The sequence below is a fragment of the Lissotriton helveticus genome, chromosome 12, assembly GCF_964261635.1.
Source record: "Lissotriton helveticus chromosome 12, aLisHel1.1, whole genome shotgun sequence".
Classification (NCBI taxonomy): domain Eukaryota; kingdom Metazoa; phylum Chordata; class Amphibia; order Caudata; family Salamandridae; genus Lissotriton; species Lissotriton helveticus.
The window spans coordinates 150968730-150986126 of NC_136073.1; the positions used below are offsets into that span (position 1 = coordinate 150968730).

General features: G+C 41.1%; 1 pseudogene; it reads left to right on the forward strand.

The window, feature by feature from the left end:
- The first annotated feature begins 13326 nt into the window (after positions 1–13326).
- Positions 13327–17397, forward strand: part of LOC144797978 (polyunsaturated fatty acid lipoxygenase ALOX15B-like) — a 68568-nt pseudogene continuing 64497 nt past the window's right edge.

Consider the following 17397-nt stretch of genomic DNA (forward strand, 5'->3'; position numbering starts at 1 on the left):
ACAGGCTGTCATGTTCGAAAAATTGGGAAAAGGGTACATAAAAACAACATGGAACCTGCCCTATTCACATGCATGTGTCAGTAATAAAGGACAGAAAGTGTTTCTTAGTGGCAATAATTGTGCAATGTCACTAAGCGGTACACTTCTGTGTAACGGAATTAGTTTGCATGGAGCCTGTGAAGGGAACTCAAATAACCTTTCATGTCACCAGCAAGGCGCACCTGCAACAGAGATTGAACCATTCTTTCAAAGACTCTATAATGGGAGTTACATTCTAATTGTAGATCGCAGATGTTGTAGTCTTATGCCCGGGACTCCTTATCTCGTAACTACGACTGCGAAGGTCAAGTGCTGTGGACACTCATTGTTCCCCAGCTCCTTTCCAGACAGGGAGGCAAGGGCATGGCCCAACTTGAAAATTACTTCTATTCGAATAGATACTTTAAGCAGAATGAAAACAGTGCTTCTTCAGACGCCGACAAGGCTCACGTCATCAAAAGAAACGTATGATCTCCAAGTCGCAAGGACGACTGCAGAGATACATTCATTGTTATCAACTAATTCCCCCATACATTTCGCAGAAATCCTGAATGAAATCTTAAATATTTCTGATACCAGCGGTGTCTCAAAAGTATTTAAGACAGTATTTTCGATGGCATTAACACCATTCAAAGCCATACTGGGTATTTTTCCAGATTTCGTCCACTCGATTTTTGGCGGACTTCCCCTCATTTTAGGACTGATTGCAGGAATCCTATTCCTAGTCCTTATATTTCGTTATGGCAAACCATGTCACAGACAGAACACCTGCGACAAGGGAAGAAACAATCCTAGCCATTGGATACCGGGACCGGATATCAAAAATCCAGGGACTATCCCGGCTTTGAGACCTGAACATGACTTGGTTTCTATCATTTGGACCTATGTGGCAACGATGTGTTTTACCTGTATTAAGGTGCCTGCTATGCGGAGAAGAATGCGTGTTAGACACCTGTCTGACGCTACAATCGGATGCGCCTATGGATGCAGAAACATTGTTGAGTCCAATCAAGGCTCACGCTTTGTGCTGCCCTCAAAGGCTACCAATCCTGATGACGGCATTTGTGGAAGCTTCACCACTACGATTGAGGGGTAGTGAAGTACAGGATGAAAGCAGCATCGATCAGGTACGACATTCTGTCAGCAATCCAAATCAGAATGTCAATGGAGACAATCATGCGCACGAATGCATGGTTACACCTATTTCCGAGTTAGTGGAACTCTCCCAGGAAGCTGTTGACAACTTTTTCGAAAGCCTAAATGATATGATGTTCTCACCAGAGCAGAAATAGAGACTTTTGAACAGACTCGTACACGGCGTTCCCTGAATTTGGCCTTCAACTTTAATAATAAAGTCACATGAACAATTTTCCCTCCAGTTCACGGACAGCAATTTTTTTCAGCAGCCCCAAAATATTTTTCTAATTTTTCGGGACACTATCTTCTATTTAAAGTAAGAACTATTCTTAGAGAACTAAGATTTCTAAATTTAGATAGCTTATAGACTTTAGCTGCCCGCTGGTATGTACATAAATATTTTATTCTGTGATGAAATGGTCTCGAACTTTTTCTTCTGTATTAAGAGCCATTTCATGTGTAAATTTTCATATACGAAATAGCGATAATGTATACAAATGCGTGATTACTTTAGCATTATTCTACAGCTTGAGTGAATACTATACATATGACTGCATTTTTTCCGTATATTTGATAATTTCAAAATGCATTTATGTATTTTGGGGTGGTAAAGTATACACAATACTCTACAGTATGTTGTACTATGCATAGATTAGTAAATATGACCATAGTTAGCGTGGAGTGGGTGTGATGTATTCCTATAGGTTCTGTATCGATCCCCCTATTCCTGACCCTATTCTGGTTAGCAAATTAACAAGTTAACTAGCAGTCAGCCCATGAGGCAGAAAACCCCCATGATGCAGGAACCGTTATCTGATAAAGCCACACTATGGCACAGGAACGTGTTATCTGATTAGGTCATAACGCTTGCCATCTAATTAGACAAGCGATATTCCTCCAGCCCCTGATAAGGCATACGGAGTTCTCATAACAAATCAAACCTATGACAACCTGGGAAAAACCCTGCGGCCATTGTTTTGATTTCACCGAGAACTTCAGTAAAAGAATGTGCTAACGACCTGGTCGTATGACATCTTTATTGACGTATCTATGTCCATCCTTACGTCAATCTCGGCACACCTTAAAGGTATAAATATTACCGATATTGCCCTATGCAAACACACGCGGTGGTGACGAGACGGAGCAGCCATACTTGCCGAAGCCCAGAGCAGAGCAGACCCCGCTGGCGCAGCCCCGCCTTTCTGACGCGCTGAGAACGAGACGCGCTGCTTTCTCCTGCCGAGAAATCCAGCACCGGCGTTTCCGGGTAGCCCTCGCAGGCAGCCTGGAATATCGAGACGAGAGATACCATCCCTCATTCATCCTAAATTCCAGGTACAGAACTGAATAACCCCTCGCAGAGAATTCTTTAGTCAGTCACTTGGCAAAAACAAACTTAACTTAAACTGTAACTTTCTATTCCCGCCCACGTATTAGGCTTAGGTCAGGTACACGGGGTAGGCGTATTTAGAAACACCAGTTGAGTACGTTTAGTCAAATGTATATGTGTATGTAATATATTTTATTCCTTTTAAACCTTCATATGGCTTAGAAACCATATCAATGTTTTTACAGTATTATTTTATACTTCTGCTTTTAATGTATGCACTTTACTTAACTATAAGTATTGCAATAATATCGATCCATTTCTCTTGTACGAGAAAAGAGACTGATCAATAAATAACATCTTTTATTGAACACGCCCGTCTCTTCCTTTTCTCTACAATCTGATGAGACTAAGAATGCACGTACTGACTGAGTAAAATAAATTGCCTTTTGTTCACACGACTCTCGAGATATACTCTTGATTAGGGGAGAGCAAAGTTGTCATGTTCTATGGTTGTCAGAAACTAAATCCCTTCTTGTCTAATCAGGGAAGTTAATTCCTTCCTGAACATTCGAGAAAGTTTCTAGTGAACTCTGAGCTCGCTGGCAAACCCAAAACTTTAAGTCTAATATCGACAGTAGTAGACCTAGTTAACGTCTGGTCTAGGCCTATACTATTGAAGGTATTATTCCAATGCGCAGAGCCTATTGGGATAATAGGAACTACACTACAGTTTGAACTTCTTGGATTGTAGCTAGAGGAGTGCGTCTGCTACATTGTTGGAGTCCACTTGGCCTACTGCTTAGTATCGGCCATATTGTTTGGTTTGATTAGGTCGATAGACAAGAATGGGTTCTCCTTTTTATCAGGAAGGGGCGGCAGTATCACTGTTCTTGTTCCATGGATTGCTAGGACAGGTACTGGTTGTCTGTAAGAAGGCCCAAATTCCTTCTTGACCGCAATTTTTTCTCTGACTAGATCACCATGCTTTGGGATCCAGACAGGCCTAGCTGGGACGGTTGGTTTTTCCCCAGTGGTGGTTGGCTTCAGGAACACGTTGCTTTGTTTTTTTCTTAATTCATTTAAGTCCTGTAAAACAGCCAAACGATCTTTGATATAAAATTTCTTATCTTCCACCACTGATGTGTGACAATCAAGGTCCGTAATCAACATTCTTGTCCCAAATAGGACCTCATATGGAGTGAAACCCCACAGAGAACTTCTTGGCAAGATGTTAAGACTACATTGGACCCCAATTAGATGTTTGACCCACACGTCACCAGAACCTAATACCCTAGCTGTTATAGACTGCTTTATGTCCTGTTTTTTTCTTTCCACAACAGAATTTCCCTCAGGATGGAATGGAGAAGAGTACTGCAATGCAACACCCAAACTGGCCATGGCATCTTTGTAAGCTCGAGAGCTAAACGCAGGTCCCTGGTCAGAATGTAGTGTGCCTATTGCCTATGTGCCGATAAAGACCCACAAATCTTTTATAACAGTTTGAGCTTCAGCTGAGCTATGAGGCCACATCCAAAGGAACCTAAACCACAAATACACTATGACTAAGATATATTTGTAATTACCATCCCTTTGTAAGGGCCCGCAGTGGTCCAGGTAAACGCAGGCTAAAGGTTTATCTGAGATTAACAGGGGTGTCTGCGCAGGACGTTTCACAGTAAATACTTTAATATTTTGGCATATTTCACAGTTCAAAACATAGTTAAGGGTTTGTTTCCTAAAGCCTGGCCACCAGTATCTCTGTTTTAAGAACAACTATGTGGCAGAAACACCTGCATGAGCAGAAGCGAGCCCTTCATGTGCTGCTAGGATTAGTCCTAATCTATGTTCCATGTTTGGAATTACCCTATCCCCCACTCCAGGGATTCGAGCGAACAGAACATTATTTGTATCAGTTATATATGAGTATTTGAGTTGAAACCCTTTAGGTAACGCTGCACCACTGCTTTTGCTTGTCGCATTGACAGCCTGTATTATTTCACTGTCTATATTCGTTTTTGAACTAGTGATTGCAGCTACTGAAGCCGATTGCACAGGCTCTTTTGCGGCGTCATCAGCCAATGAATTCCCTTCAATGTGAATGCCATCACATTGATGACTCAGCGTGTGTATCACATGAGTGTTTTGTAGTCCGTTTTGCAGCTGAACTACTTGTTCTCAAAGCGTTTCATGCTTGATTGTGCCACCTTTTGCATCTTTGAAACCATTTTGAAGCCAATTCTAAAATATTCATTATATGATTGTACACAATAGAAAGAATCGCACACTATGAGTGTGGGGAATTTGCGATCCTTATTTTCAAGTGCCATGATGAATGCTTGTAGTTCAACTCGCTGAGCTGTACAATCTCCTAGAGATTGTGTTTTTGTGACCATAGGTCTAAATTTGCCATAGCGCATGCTAACTTTTACGATCGCGCATGCAGCACTGTAAGCTTGTTTACCCCCCATAGCGGGTTGTGCTGATCCGTCAGTATAAATTATACATTCATACTCTTCTAGAGGCAGAATTTCAGTAGGCAGAGGACATTCTTGTTCGTATTGCAGGAATGCTTGTGTTTTCAAATAGGGATCAAAAATGTATTCAACATCAGTTGCAGCAAGAGAAATAACCCATTGTATCCATCTCGGATGTAAAGCTTTAGCATTTAGAATGCTTGCTTTTGTCACTGCCTCTAAGGCAGGTACCGGAGTTACGACCATAATGCGGTTTCCCTGTGCTAGGGCTCTTTCTTTTGCTACAGCAGTTTGAACTACTGTCAGAATTTTTTATGTAGAAGGGAATTTTATTTCTGCTTGTGTGTACAAATGTGATTTGTATGCGATTGGTACTTTTTCATGTTCATTAAAATTTAAGTTGGTGAATCTGCATTGACCTGGAATGTTTCGGATGATGGATCACTAAGTTGCCTATATTTATGTGTGTTTGTAAATGTTTAGTTGCTAACATATCTGTTTGTAGTGAACACAACACTTCTTTGTGTTTTTGTGTCCAATTCACTGTTTTAAAATCAGGTTTGATTTATTCGTAGAGAGGTTTAACCCTTTCTGCGTAGTTTAGAATGCAAGTTCTTCCAAAATTCATGAAAACTAGAATTGACTGTAAGTTTTACCGCATTTTTGGAGGTTGGACCAGCGCAAGGTTTTTCAAAAAAGTTGGCTGTCAGGTTTTTGCCTACACTTGATAGTTCATATCCTAGAAAAAGGACGTTGAGATGAGCAATTCTTGATTTTTTTGAATTTAATTTGTACCTTCAGAGGCGAAGCCCTGTATAATGCTGTTCAACCTGTTCAAGTGCCTATCCAGGTTATCGTCTGTCAGATAGATATCATCGAACATATGACAATGCCTCGTCATCATAAGTTTGTAGTAACGCTGTTACCTTTGCTGAGAATAACCCAGGACTATTCATGATTCCTTGAGGGAGACAACAGAAGTGACGCTGTGTCCCCATTATTGAGAAAGCGGTCAAATATCTATTTTCAGGTGAAATTTTTGACAAAAGAAACCGTTAGAAATATCTAATATGGTTTTATATTTTTTACGCACAATGTTATTCATTAATGCTGTACTGTGTGCATTTTGCACTGCAAATGTTTTGCAACAAGAGTTTAGATGTCTGAAATCCAAAACTAGACGATATGTATTGTCTGGTTTGGAGACAGGAAACAAAGGATTGTTCATTGATGAGGTGCATGTTTCAATCACCCCTTAGTATTCAAGTTGATCTAAGATCTCCCTGACCTGTTTTTTAGCTTCTTACTTAACTGGGTACTGCCTTTGTGCAGTTGGTTGATTTTTTAATTGGATTTTGTGGTGAGGTGAGTCCTCATCCCATCCTACATGATTTTTGTATAATGCTGGAGCTTGGGCGACTGCCCATTTCCTGGCATAAGTATATTTTAAATGTATTGGAATATGGTTAGAGAAGGCTGGCTTAATGATGTCTTCACCATGTGGGCACTCCCTGACAAATTCTGGTGGCCAGTCTTGTTCAGCTAGAAGTATATCATAGCCTTTTGAAAGTCGCTGCCAAAAGAGTGCTTTCACTTATCTTGGTATGTCTCCCTCCATCCGGAGTGTTATTTCATATAACCTATGTGGAGAGCTAACCCTGGTATCTGCAGTTTCTACTTCAATGTCTTCATTCAAGTCCACTGTCTCCAGAAGTCCCTTCAGGTTCTGGCGAGCTATTGTTACTTCTGCTGCGCTGTCCAACATTGTCTGAGTCCATTCTCCATTCTTGAGCTGCGTCCTCAAGATCCTCTGCATGTCTGATTTTTAGACCTGCTACCTTCTTTTTGGAAAATTGAAGTTTTGGTTTGCTTTTCTGAACGTGTTGATCGTCTTTGGACTTCACGTGTTCTTCCTTGTTCTCTGACCGTCCTCTTCTTTCGGATGTCTGTGACTATATCTGAAAGGTACGAGAGGAACGAGTATCATTATCTTGATACATATCAGGTTTTCTCAAATTATCCTTATTCCTGGGGGTATACCTCCTTTCAGAGGGCTCCTTTTGAGGAGACCTACCGCTGGAATGAGAACGCTTCTCTTTGGAAGGTTGTTTACTATTTCCCCACTTCTTTTTAGAAGAGGTAGGAGTGTTTTTAGAAAATAACTTTTCAGGACTTTCAGACAGTTGTGGTTTAACTGGTTTCCCAACCAAACTGTCTCTGCTTAATTCTTCATAGGATTTTTCGATTATTCTGGCTAGTTCTTGTGGTTGTTCTGTTACATAAAATTCCCTTAATTTTCAGTCATTTCATACCTAAATTTAGAGCAGGCTCTGCCCTGTATTAATATTGAATCTGTTTCAGGACGTCAGGTATTACCGCCATAGACGGAACACCATGTGTTTTAGTATAGATTACAGCGAAGACTGTACCCCAAGTGGTGCAGTCTTCCAGATGTGGTGTGATCCCCTTTTTGTAGATAGATTGTTAAAATTCTGTGTTTCTCATGAGGGCTCATATTAGGAAATACTGCTTCGATTTGAGTAATTTTCTGAGCTATTCAGAACGGAATTTGTTCACGTTTTGTGGGGAATTTACCTATGATATAAAGTCTGTGATGTAAGTTTTAGTGTATTCCCCTGGTGAGAGGTTTGTTATGGAATAACTATTGGAGGTTGGACTGTAATAGTCCGCAGGACATATTGGACCAATTGTCTGTAGATTTGATTAACTCCTTGAGTGGAGCAAGTAATTATTTGTCTGTTATGTCTTCGATTTCAGAATGAGGGGTATAACCTGCTAAATTCGGCCATGTTGCTCCTGGTCTATCTAGTGGACCGAGCCTGGTAATGTGATTTAAATGTTTTAGGGCACCTTTAAACCAGAGCTCATGCTCCTGGAATGCGAGTGGAATTTCTATATCCTCGAAAGGAATATATTCCGCTGGTGGATCATCTTCTTTGTAGAAGTGAAACACATGTGTCATTGGATTTGATTCCTGGAATACTATCCAAATAGAATACCTCCATCTGGTGATATTCATGCGCTTCTAACACGAAAACTGCTCTACCACCTCTCGATGTTAGGCCATGTTTTATAAGTTTTAGAGTGATGGCTCTCCTTAAATTTGAAGAAATGATTACATCATCATCAGTTTCTTGGAAACCTGTTAAGTTAAAAGCTATTCCGGTGTTGTTGCCTGTAACTCCACCGGTTTCGGTGTGGTTGGCTTCGTCGGCCATTATTTACTGAAAATTGCAGAGCAAGTTTCAAGGGAACAAAGATAAGGAACCCAATATTTTGGACCTTTGTATCCTTCAACGTTGAACAAACGAAAAAGCGAATACATAGGAGTTTTCATCCTACTCAGCTATGGCGGATATTATCCCTTATCCACTCCAGACGTCTATTGGAGTATTACGAGTAAAGGGGTTTCTGAGAAAAGCAAACCGTTAGGCGCCATGTAGTGTTATTCCTATATGCCTGATAGGCTCTGCGCATTGGAATATTATACACTATAGACTTGACATAGGACTGAGGTCAGTATGTCTCTATCGATTACATTAAACTTAATTACTTGTGTGTGCCAGCTAACTCAGAGGTTACTACAAACTTCCTCGAATGCACAAGAAGGGATTAGTTTCTGACAACCGCATAAACATGACAACTTTGTTCCCCTTAGAGTTGGAACAATATCTTTAAAGTCGTGGACACAATAAATAACCATTTCACTCAGTCAATCGTGCATGCTTCGTTTCTACAGAGCTGCAGAGAAATAGACAGGCATTTCAATAAAGGGGTTAATTGAACAGTCTTATTTCTCATGCACGAGATATAAACTGCTACAATCGTAAGATAGAATGCGGAGATAATGCGCACATCGTTAACAGTAATATAAGATAATACTGTGATAGCATGGTCTGTAGCTATGACCTATATACAAAGAAATAACAAAATTCCCTCACGACCTACACAATTATAGTAATAACAACTTCTATACTTTGGCAATTATTATTTCACACAGTATGGCAACATCAACTTTTTTCCATTTGTATTTTTTATTTTAATTTTTTTATGTTATTGTAAGTACAAAATATCATTCGTCAATTTATCATTATAACATATACATTTTTCATGATTCATTTGATAGGACATATAGTGATTCAATTAGGACAATAAAAATACTTTATCATTCCATGCAGAAAAAACATATAAAATTAAACAATTCTATCAGTTTCACAACAAACAGACTCTCTCATTCATACTCCATTCACTCCTTATTCTGCGTCTGAGGGATCGCAGATAGAGGCGCGATATTATTACGCGAGGTCGACGCGTTTCGGCGGTATAAAACCACCTTCCTCAGGACCTTCTGGCAGAATAGACAGGTATTCATAAACCAATAATAACCACTGCACGGTATGGTATCCGGAAATTTCACTAAGGTAGACCCCTGCTTCGGTCACAAGATCATAACACAAGGATATATCGTTCTTAGATGTTCCAAGCACTGAAAAAAGTTGATGTTGCCATACTGTGTGAAATAATAATTGCCAAAGTATAGAAGTTGTTATTACTATAATTGTGTAGGTCGTGAGGGAATTTTGTTATTTCTTTGCTTTTGCTGTTCCTCTCTTTCCCTGACCTTTAAAGTAGACATAGAGGGGGTCCCATACATATGTTAACGCTATGACCTATATAAAAATCACAGGTTAAAATACTCAACTGGTGCTTCTAAAATAATCCTAACCCAGTGTACCTAACCTAAGTCTAGTACAAGTGAAGAAGTAGGTGCTGTTTTAGCTATAGTTTAGTTTAATTTAGTTGTGCCAAGAATTTCCAAAGGTTTCTCTAGGTTCTAATCACTCCATACCTTTAGAATGAGAGAAGTTGGTATCTCTTTCCCGGGACTCGATATCTAACACCCCACAAGGGGAGTCAGAAACACTTGAGCTTGATTCTCAGCGAGGAGGATGACAGCGTCTGGTCAGTGCGTCAGTTGGGGAGTTGACATCCATCAGGACATGCTGTGGCTAGCCACGTCGTTCAAGTAGGTAGCCGAACCGCACCGTGCCTTGCCATAGCAAGTGAAGGTATATTTATACCTTGAAGGTGTTTTGGAATGCCAGTATTGACGTAGAAGTCAGGCATAAGAACATCATGAATGAACCCCTAAGGAATAGATGATTTTGCATTATAAATGAGTTCATGGAGAAATCAATTTTCAAGCAAGGGGGGAACTTGTTGATGAACGGATGTAAGTAGCCATGCCTGTATTTGATTAGCATGGACAATGCCTAAATAAGGACTGGATTTCTATGCCTATATAAGGGCAATGTGAAATGTCCCTATATAAGGGCATGAATCGGGAAATTCATACGGAATCTAAATCGATACACAACAATACATTGAAATTCTCTAAATAGCTTATTGAAGACAATTAGAGTTCCGCAATTAAATTGATCCAGGCACTGGTCAATTATTTCCCACTTTTCAAAGTATAGATCATAGTTCTTCGATCGACTATATAATCATCTGTGATAATCTTACAACTAGCAATACTAAGTTAAAAGTTAAAATTACAGGATTTAGCGAGCATGCTATGCTCTCGTGTGCCTTGTTTTGGAGTGAACATGAGAAAAGTAAAGGTAAGCTTGTTTTCAAACCCATCTTAAGGAAAAATGGCTTCATCCTAAAATGGGACAAGGTAGATGAGACTAACCTTGTCACCAATGACATAATGTCAAACCATGAGGACATTTTACTATGTCTAGAGCCCTAGTTAAATAACAACCAGCTGACAAATATCAGATAGTAATTAACCCACCCAATATGTAAAAGATACCCCCGAGCATCGCTGGATTTATAAGAATTGTTCAGAGGCATCCTCAAACCTCCATAAAGCCCTAAAAAGATCACCCAGAGATAAATATCTAATTTGAATTATGAGTAACCTCTATAAACTAGCTAGAGAAAAGAGACAGAAGCATAAAAATCTGAGGGGTGGGAAAGTTTAAGGCAGGGATCTTATCAGCACGATAGTACAACATTCTAGAAGGTGATTAATTCACCCTTCCTGATAGATAAGGGCAGACCTTCATTGGATGTACACATAAATGAAGAATCTTGGATAAGGCATTTTCAGGATATTTTCCAAAAAAACGGTTGAACTGCATCCATTGGTTGTTTGTTCTCCTTTAAAGAGTAAAACATACCTCTCTTTTAATCTTGAGGAAATGGAGCTTGCTCGTTTGCTCGTTTGCAGTCACCAACCCTGAAAGCAGTAGGGCCTGATGGGATTCCAATGGATATCTTTCTTATAAACAAACCATTTTGGTGCCCCCTACTGACTGTAGTATTTAATTCAATAGCTTAATCATGTCGCTTTACTTACTTGGAAACAATCAATTATAATACTGGTGTATAAAAAAGGTGAAGTCTCAAACCCAGCTATCTATTGTCCTATCAAAACCAATGGGATTCCATTTAGCTGGGGAAAAATTGAGCAGGTAGAATGTTTTAACAACCTAGGTGTTGCCTTTGATTCTAAACTTAAATGGAAGAGGATGGTCAAGAATAGAGTAAATCACATGGGCAAAAGTATAGCCGCAACTTTCCGATTCACTAAAAAACTGGGCTGTAAGCCAATACAGGAAATGATTAAAATCTGTTTTGTTAAAATGACACATTGTTATGTTATGTTATGTTAATAACTTTTATTTGGCGCACAGCTGCCCCAGCGAAGGGGCGTCCTGGCGCCTGATCAAATACAGAACATAACAGGTCGGAGCTGAAAAGGGAAGGAATCAGTTAGCCACAATGAACAGATAGGTTTTAATGGCGCGCCTGAAGAGAGTTAAGCTCTCTAGGGCACGGATATGTACAGGAAGGGAGTTCCACAGATCAGCCGCCAAAACACGGAAAGATCGTCCTCCCATCCTACTCAGTCTGAACCTAGGCTTAATCGCCAGATGGTGAGATTCAGACCTGAGAGACCGCGTGGGAACATACGGACAGATGAGGCTCGCAAGGGCAGGAGGGGAGGAGAGCTTCAGGATTTTAAATGTCAGACAGAGAGCCTTAAATTTGACTCTCTGCCTGACCGGAAGCCAGTGGAGGGAAGTCAAGACAGCAGAGACAGAACATCGCCTCGGGAGGCCCACAATGGCCCGTGCCGCAGCATTCTGCACCCTCTGAAGTCTGGTAGCCTCAGCCTGATTAACTCCCAGTAGCAGAGCACTCCCGTAATCCAGCCGAGAGAGGATAGAGGCCTGAACCACCAGTTGCCGCGTGGGAGGGTCAAAGAACTTGAGGATAGGTCTCAGTCCTCGCAGGATGCCGAAACAGGTAGCTGCTGTCCTCTTTGTATGACTGGTGAAGGAAAGGTTAGAGTCCAGCCAGACCCCCAGATTTTTAACTTCGGCCGCTGGAATGGGAGACACTCCCAATTCGGGAGGCCACCACTGGTCTCCCCATAGTTCCGCCTGCTTCCCTAAGACCAGGACCTCGGTTTTCTTGGTATTAAGCTGTAGGCAGTTGCTACGCATCCAGTTGGCCACAGCTATAAGTCCTGCACGGAATCTGGGAGCAGTCACCTCAGGGTCCCCACTAAGTGTCACCGCCAGCTGCGTGTCGTCGGCGTACGATGTCATGGTAAGGCCACATTGCCTGACGACAGCAGCCAGCGGTTTCACATACAGATTGAAAAGTGTGGGGCTTAAAGCAGATCCCTGAGGGACTCCCAGACCCAGAGAGTGGAAGGAGGACTGGCCAGGTGGAATGGCTACTTTGAAAAACCGGTCCGAGAGGAAAGAGTGGAACCACTGAAGAGCCTTCCCCACAATACCTACTTCCTCCAGGCGCCGCACCAAAATGTCATGAGACACCGTATCAAACGCGGCGCTCAGGTCTAACAATAGGAGCGCCGCGGTCTGCCCCGCATCCAGCACTGACCGCAAATGCTCGGTCATAAAGAGCAACGCCGTTTCAGTGCTGTGTTGTGAGCGAAACCCATTTTGACTCTCGTCAAGAGTATTATTACGAGAGAGATGGGCAGACAGAATGGAATTTACGTGTGCCTCCGTGACCTTGGCCGCCCAAGGCAGGAGGGAGATAGGCCGATAGTTCTCCGGAAGCAAGGGGTCAAGACTGGGTTTCTTCAGAATAGGGCTGACCACCGCTTGCTTCCAGGAGGAAGGAACCACGCCCTCACTGAGGGAGAGTTTGATCAGATCAAAAATAGGCTCACGACAGTGGGGCGGGAGAAGAGTGAAGACCTCCGGCTTCAGCGGGTCTAAGGGAGAACCAGATTTAATTTTAAGGCTCAGGGTGTCAAATACCTCTTTAGACATGGCCGGTAAGGAGGACAGAGTTTCAAAAACCGGGACCTTCACAGCACTAGGAGCATCTCCGGGAACAGATGGTATAAATCCACGGTAGATTGCCTGTACCTTCTCTACGAAAAAAGATGCCAAACTTTCGCAGTGGGAGTCCGTACAGATTTCTAGCGATTGGGGGAGCGATTTGGGGGAAGATGGAATTGGAGGCACTCCAAGTTATGGAAGACAAATTTGTCAAAGGTTATTGTCCAATCCATTTTAACGAAGTACCTGAATATGTCAGGATATCCTGTTCCCCCATAGGACTAGAGTATACAGTGGTTAAAGTATTAAAGTTGGCATAGATTAAAGAGATTTTTTTCTTGAAAGAAATTTGCTATGGAGTCACAGAGCACCTGCGTTTCTGGTGGAGATTGTTTGCATGCTTTAGGGGATGCAAAGTCCTTCACTATGTTAAACAGGGTTTTCAACGAATTGCTAGCTTGTTCAATTTGATCATAAATATATGAACATCTAGCTAGCTTAATTTTGTTATGGTATTGAGATAGAGCTAGTTTATAGCTCTGTTTATCGCTATCATTTTTTTATCTTCTCCACCGTCAAGACTGAAGGAACTCTTTAATGAGAAATGTGCACTAGACAGATTGGAAAAATTCAGAGGGGAAAAATCTGTAATGTTATATCAGGGGACTCAGGTGCAGTAAGGTGCCCTTTCATACCTTTCATTCATAAAGAACACCCAGCACCAATATATTCTGACTAGATTTTGATTACATTATATTTTGTTAATTTTGGGGTTTCCAATGAATGTACTTGCAATAAGCCAACCCCTGATAGCAAATCAAATCTTTTGTGAGAACCGAGTGCTTGGGAGAGTGGCATGTTTTGGGGTGCCATACATTGTAATTCATTACCATCCCAAGATGGTTGAAGCTTTGCTTTCAAATGAATTGGCCATCTTGGAATGGTAAAGGTATATGGTACTATGGCAAAGAAAACAAGAATTGCCAATACCTCTGTAGGCAATGCCAGACCTATTGGTTTGTCACTGCTTCTTTACAAGTTGGGATTGTTTATGTCTAGGACTACAAACCACAGTTGCAATGGTGCTGATGAGCTCCAGTGTAGCAAATGTGCTGTTCTCCTAGGCTTAGACACTGGCAAGGTACAGAATTGAGTCATTGCCAATGACATATTAGATCATGGCAGCCCACCCAGCCCTACAACAAACATCCTAGCCCAGAGTTTAACAAGGAAATACTAATGCGCTGGATGGTCCCAGAAGTGGGCAGTAGTGCTGGGACAATTTTCAGAGTGGGGGTTTTGCCATTAATGTTACAGAGATCATGCAACAGGAGGACACCCGTATACCCAGTTGAGACCTGGGTGATAAACATATGTAACAAGGACAAAGTCTTAAAAGGTAATATTTAAAAAGGCTATTAGATAACCGTGCACCTACAGTTGCAAAGAGAAAAGACAAGGGAGACTCCTAGGTTAGAGGATTTGCCGGAGGCACTATGTATTAAGAGAAAATGTCAGGAAACAGTAGTATCAGCACTGTTTACTCTGAATGTATGTGTAACCTGAAAACACTTTGTGCATATACGTGCTCATGACACACAGGGTGGACGGCACAAGTGACACAGTGATGAACGGCACAAGGTGAACAATACTGAAAATAATTACAAGAGACTTGAGGCTCACAAATAATTATTGACAAGATTTTACAGAAGATTTAACAATTTGTGAACCATAGGCTATCGCCAAAAGTTGCACTGGGAGGTCAACAGTGTTTCGACCCTTAATAAGTCATGGTCATTTTCAGGACCAGGTTACCGTTGTATTGGTGTTGTACAAAGGGAAGTAACGACGAGAGAATGAGACACAGAATAATAAGGAAAGAAAATATAATTTATCAAGATGGTTAAATAAATTTACTTAAGGGTACATGATGGGGGGAGGGAGAAAAAGACCAAGATGGGTAGATCTCTCTTGTAGTTTCCGAGCACCCCCATAGTTAGGGGATAGCAGCTGTAGTCCATATGAGATTTATTATTTCACATAAGCATGTGCCTCATTCTTCCCTCACATAGGCACAACTTTCAAAATGTAGACCACTTACCCTGCACTCACACAAGAACATGGTAAATCTACATTTAGACAGGCACGCCTTTAAAAAGCACACTGCTCACATAGAGGTAGACCTCTCACTAGGAAGGGGCAGAGTTAGGACAGATGGCGGCCTTTGAGGTACAGGTTGATTATTCAATCTTTGTCTACTAATGCAATTCAAACTTTTGAAGGTAAGCTACACCGAAACTTGAATGTCAACTGAGGGTATCCGATCTCCCATCTGCCTTATTTGGATCAGCTCTAGAGACTATGTGATTCCAATTTCCGTATATTTTTGGGTGGCAGAGTCATGGCATCTTAAAAAAATTCCGAGATGTCTTCTAAAAATCAAGGTTTTTTTGTAGTGCAAGAATATGCTAACATAAATACATAAAGATAAAAAATATATATCAGCTAAATATGGCAGACATGTGCTTCAATAAAACGTAAAGCTTTGCACTGGTTTGCCATCTTAGAACAGTAAAAAAATATAGTTTATGCAGAATATTGTTTCAAGATGGTAACATGGTTTTGAAGCTTGCAGTAGTGATGCCTGATGTTCTACATGAGGAAGCTGTAAGACAGTTGCAATGGCAGCAGAGCTGCTGTTATTCTCATTACTCAGTTTTCACCAGGCTGTATTTGCAGCTGAACTACTGGGAGGATAAACTAAATGCCATATCTCCTGAGGTAGGATTCCGTTGGATGGGAAGTACTACAAAGTAAGCAGATAAAATGCTGTTACTCAGGCTACCTGACATCCTAAAACCCCAGCAGTTGTCCACCAGGCAGAGTCAAAGCTAATGGCTGAAGAGGGATGATCCACAGCCTAAATTATATATATGCTGTTCTGAAGGGCTGAACTAATTTGTTAATGGCACACTGTCAAATGGATAACTGAAGTGGGCTTATGCCCTTTTCTCTAATCAAGATTATGTATTATTTTTGAGAAAACGTGAGGCTGTTGGGACAGCTAAAACAGCCGAAAGCAGAAACACAGCAGGTCCAGCACATTTCCTATTTAAATGACAACTAAATGTGTACAGACATTCATATTTACTGATACAGCTGTATAGTGTACAAATCATAATGTGGGGACACTCGGATTCAACAAATATTAGTCATTGCTCATCACCAAATGAAGTATCTTGCTTTGTTTCAATCCTATTAAAATCGTTGTTTCAGTCACACTTCCGAAGTAGGAAAAAAGTGCATATGTATTTCGAAATATTTGTACAGTGCATTTATAGGTATTTACATGTTGTTGTATGTTAGAAGTAAACAATATCCTAAAGCCTTTCCTTTCTGACTAGTAGGATTTTCATATAGTTCATTTTACAAAATCCTTATACTTTGCTGTAAGTGACAGAGAAGTAAACACCAGTCTACATGTTGAAAGCAGCAATTTTTCGAAATCGTTAGATTGTGATTTGACCTCTGTCTTTGAACACACAGCAAATATGACAAGATAACATCAAAATATAAAGTCATCTTTAATGCTCCTTAAGCATTGGGACTTAGCATGGTTATTTAGGTGCCTTCTCAGGGTTCAAGGGGCTGGTGTAGTTGCCCCCCCACCTCTGGGCCTCGGTGCACTGCACCGGCTGCACCACTGGTAGCTATATACCTGTTAGAGATTGTAGACCAAACACCGAGCCCCAATAATGATATTCAGGCACACAGCAAAACCAATCCATGCCTTTTTAACACAGCATCCAAAAACTGTCCATCATGTGTTTTGTGACCAATTTGTAGACCCTACCTTTGTGATACACTGGCAGCACTGTGCTAAATACAACATTTTTGCCAATTTAAAATGTTATTTTATTGCTCGAAGGTGAGATGCAATGAAGGCATTTCTGACCTTACACCATGTAAATAATTGCTAACAAGGTTTTTCGATATTTTCAAGCATGGAGCAGATCCGCGTATCGATGAAAAAAGCTGCGCTAGCCGCGGTTTCCGA